The sequence below is a fragment of the Pelobates fuscus genome, unplaced genomic scaffold (assembly GCF_036172605.1).
Source record: "Pelobates fuscus isolate aPelFus1 unplaced genomic scaffold, aPelFus1.pri scaffold_49, whole genome shotgun sequence".
Taxonomy (NCBI): Eukaryota; Metazoa; Chordata; class Amphibia; order Anura; family Pelobatidae; genus Pelobates; species Pelobates fuscus.
In genome coordinates, this window is record NW_026961947.1 from 87294 (window position 1) to 92003 (window position 4710).

Consider the following 4710-nt stretch of genomic DNA (forward strand, 5'->3'; position numbering starts at 1 on the left):
CTCTGCGGAAGTCAAAAGAAGAAAAGAAAATCTCAGCATTAACAGTTCAGTGTGTTTATGTGAATTTTATTTCAAAGCAATGACATGAATATGGGTGTTGTATCTAATCACAGTGCCATATATCCTCCCTCACCTTACATGGGTCTATATACTGCCCACTTCAATTTCTCCATTGCCAGCAATTCCATCCCTTTACTTTCAAATTGACCTGCACCCACATAAGCACTGTCCCCCACTTTACACTCTGCTACAGCTTTACGAAGTTGGGAGCAACTCAATCTCCCTACCGGCCCGCAGCATCCAGTTATCATGAGCCGCAAGGGCTGCAGCAGGTCTTTGCGTGTAACAAACTCGGATCTCAGTACGTGCTGTCTTGTGCTCCACATAAGTTAAAATCATTCCCTCTAGCTGAGAAGTTTACAATCAATAAATGTTCATTAGCAGTATAAAAACTAGGAATTCTTATCCTTGTAAAGGATCACTATTAGCTTAAGGTTTACAGTCCATTAGCAGTATAAAAACTATGTAAGGGACCTGTGTGAGCTGGAGCTATAAAGGTCCTTATGCCGGATAGGAACTAGCTCTCTCAGTGTGAACCGTCTAGTTCCTATCCCTGTAAGGGACCTGTGTGAGCTGGAGCTATAAAGGTCCTGCTGGATAGGAACTAGATTTCTCACTGTGAACCGTCTAGTTCCTATCCCTGTAAGGGACCTGTGTAAGCTGGAGCTATAAAGGTCCTTCTGCTGGATAGGAACTAGATTTCTCACTGTGAACCGTCTAGTTCCTATCCCTGTAAGAGACCTGTGTGGGCTGGAGCTATAAAGGTCCTTTTGCTGGATAGGAACTAGATTTCTCACTGTGAACCGTCTAGTTCCTATCACTGTAAGGGACCTGTGTGAGCTGGAGCTATAAAGGTCCTTCTGCCGGATAGGAACTAGCTCTCTCACTGTGAACCGTCTAGTTCCTATCACTGTAAGGGACCTGTGTAAACTGGAGCTATAAAGGTCCTTCTGCTGGATAGGAACTAGATTTCTCACTGTGAGCTGTCTAGTTCCTATCCTTTAAGAGGACACGAACATTATGGAGCAATAGGTCCTTTAGCAGGATAGGAACTAGTTCTCTCACTGTGAGCAGGATAGTTCCTATCTCTATACAGGACCTGACCACTAGGGGCAAAATGGTCCTTTAGCAGGATAGGAACTAGCTCTCTCACTGTGAGCTGTCTAGTTCCTATCCCTATACAGGACCTGACCAGCAGGGGGCGAAAAGGTCCTCTAGAAGGATAGGAACTAGCTTACTCACACTGAGCAAGCTATTTCCTATCCTCAGAAAGGACAGGGTCCTTCTACTGGATAGTGAGTCGCAACCCTGCTCCCACCAGCTCACCACGGCGCAGCCATATGACGTCACTGAACACAAAGCGAGGAGAGGGCAGAGCAGCCTATGGAAGGAAAGCTTCATCTGGAGAGAGGAAATGACATCATGGAGAGCGAACCACCCGGCGCCATATTGGATGAGGGCAAACTCCCCCTTTACTCACTAGGAGTAGTATGGGCAATGTGGTAGTGCATTGATTTGACTAGAGATGGGCAGAGAGCAGTGCTGCTATAGGAATTACTGAGTGCTGGGAGTGTGAGGGCTATAGACCCCCAAGGAGGATCCCTGCTAGACCCTCAAGGAGGATCCCTGCTAGACCCCCAAGGAGTAAGACTACCCCCCCCCCCCACACACACACACTGACACATGCTGGACCACCAGATATCTAGGAAAAAATGCACTAAAAAAAGCTAAAATAAATAAAAAAGAATAGATAACATATCATAAGTATAAAAGGGCAAAAAGGTAATAATTAAAATAAATGGATTAATTTTTGCAAATAAAATCCAAATGGCAAAACTGAGTTGGGAATCGCCAGTTGTGATCATAGCTCTAAGCAAGGTCCCCGAACTTTCTAATTGTAATTTAATTGATTTGGTGTTAGGGCAAGTAGATTGGGTTAACATGTCCTCTCCTGATCTCTCCCCGTCCCTCTTGACTAGTGTCTCTGACTGCCTCTCTGCTGTTTCTAACTGGATGGCTGGCCACTTCCTTAAAGGGACACTATAGTCACCTGAACAACTACAGCATAATGTATTTGTTCAGGTGAGATCTATAGCTCCCTGCAGGCAATCTAATGTACACACTGTATTTTCAGAGAAAATACAGTGTTTACATTGATTGATAGGAATACCTCCAGTGACCGTCACTCAGACGGCCACCTGAGGGACTTCCTATCATGCAGGGCCCTAAAAAGGCCCTGTACACGTCAGACGTATTAAGATAAGTCTGACGTGTGCAGGAGAGAGAAGGCACTGTGTGCGCGCCTTCTCTCTCCAGCCTGTCAGAGAGGAGAGGGGGCGGGCAAAGACCGCGAGCTGAGCTGTCAGTCAGTGTATCAGTGCTGACAATAAAATCCATGTCAAGGGATATGTAGTAGGTAAACACTCAGAATCTTTTCAGGAATATCAGCATGTATAGTGACATCTTCAAAACATGCGCAACTCACATGAAATATAAAAGTAGAGAGAAATCCAATCATGTAATCAAACAAAATAGCCAAAGGGTAAATTAAAATAATATATAAATATACTAACAAAGAGCTTCCAACTCAGCTCTTAGTCAAAAGCATGAAGTGCTATAATCCCAGCTCATGGATATTACTTTTGGTGAGTTTCTTCAGTATTTATTCAATACACATATAATAAAAATAGAAATACAAAAACTAGTTGTGACATATTGCACTTCACCACTGGGTTTTGGAGAGGACTACTTGCTGGCCTGTTACTTTTTGACTATGGCCCCTGGGATATATTGCCTGTTAAAAACTGTATTTCAGCAGATTTTATTTTAAAAGACTCTTTCTGCCCCTTTAACCCCTTAAAGGACCACTCTAGGCACCCAGACCACTTCAGCTTAATGAAGTGGTCTGGGTGCCAGGTCCAGCTAGCTTTTACCCTTTTTTTTATAAACATAGCAGTTTCAGAGAAACTGCTATGTTTATACTGAGGGTTAAGCCAGCCTCTAGTGGCTGTCTCATTGACAGCCGCTAGAGGCGCTTGCGTGCTTCTCACTGTGAAAATCACAGTGAGAGCACGCAAGCGTCCATAGGAAAGCATTATGAATGCTTTCCTATGCGACCGTCTGAATACGAGCGCGGCTCCTGCCGCGCATTCAGCTGATGACGTCGCGAGAAAGAAGAGGAGGAGGAGGAAAGCTCCCCGCCCGGCGCTGGAGAAAGAGGTAAGTTTAACCCCTTCCTCCCCCCAGAGCCCGGCGGGAGTGGGTCCCTGAGGGTGGGGGCACCCTCAGGGCACTCTAGTGCCAGGAAAACAAGTATGTTTTCCTGGCACTAGAGTGGTCCTTTAAGGACACATGACATGTGTGACATGTCATGATTCCCTTTTATTCCAGAAGTGTGGTCCTTAAGGGGTTAAATTGTATTGGAGAAGCTCTGCAGCTTCAAATTGGCACTTCGGATACAGGCGAAGTGCCGAAATAGTCGAAGCGGCCGCCATTCGACAACCCAACACGTGACAGCGGCCATTTTAATTCAGCCGAACGCGGTCAGCTGTATATTGCCGTCGAGTTCATGGAACTAAAATCGGATACTTGACGGCACGAACACCGCTGAAGTTTTACCTTCGTTTGGAACTTGCATTTTGAATGGAGTCGAAGAACGGTGTTCGACTATTCGAACGCCACATTGACATTGCCATTTGCACGAACGGCACCCATTCGTGAATTCGGATGACTTTTGCATTGGGATGAATAAACCGGCCGCACAGCCCAAATCTATGGAACTGTTTTGGGCATGAAAATGTGACTTCCAGCTAACTCCCGAACTATGTTTGTCCCCTAGTTATTTTGGTTATGAAAATATAGGTTTTAATAAAATTGGATGTATAATTGTTGTTACGGACCGTTTTGCACACAAGGGGATAAAACCCAGTTTAGGCGATAATCCCCTTTCAGATAGACCAGCAGCTACTGCAATCACCAACCTCCCGAACTCCAAACTGCACGTATTCACCAACTCTCGAACAGCAGACACACGAACCCTGGAAGAAGCCGAACAGGAAAAGCAATACGAACAGCTTACACTCCTGGCAATTGGCATACAGTCAAATTCCCCCCCAAGAAAGAGACAACACTTCAGCTTCAGGGTTAAACAGCAACAACACTGATTTATTCACACAACAGGCTTATAAAGGATTCTCCCATGCAAGGGAGGGATTAACAGTACACCAAACAGGGTGGGAAGGAGACGGCGAGACCCCAACCAAGCTGCGGCGGTTCGTGAAGTTTGCGGTGGTTATGGTATCCGGTGCGGTGCTGATGGTCCTTGAGAAGCACTAGGAGCATCCGTCGGCAGAGGTACCCAACCGGGGTACAAGGAGCTCTGTTATGCCATTATTTTGATTTTCTGCTCTGGAATCCACTATTCCTTTTCTTTTTTTTTTACATTGTCTGTCTATAGACTCTAGTTATATTTTTTGTCTTATGCTACCATTTAAGCTGTATTCAACTGTGACAACACATTTAGTTATATTGCTATTATAGTCCATCATTGTTTTTAATATCCTTAAAAGATACATCTTTCAGATGGTGGGGCTGCAGCGGGGCCAGCACACTGAGCTGGCCATGTGGTGGACCATTTTTTTTGAGCCACCT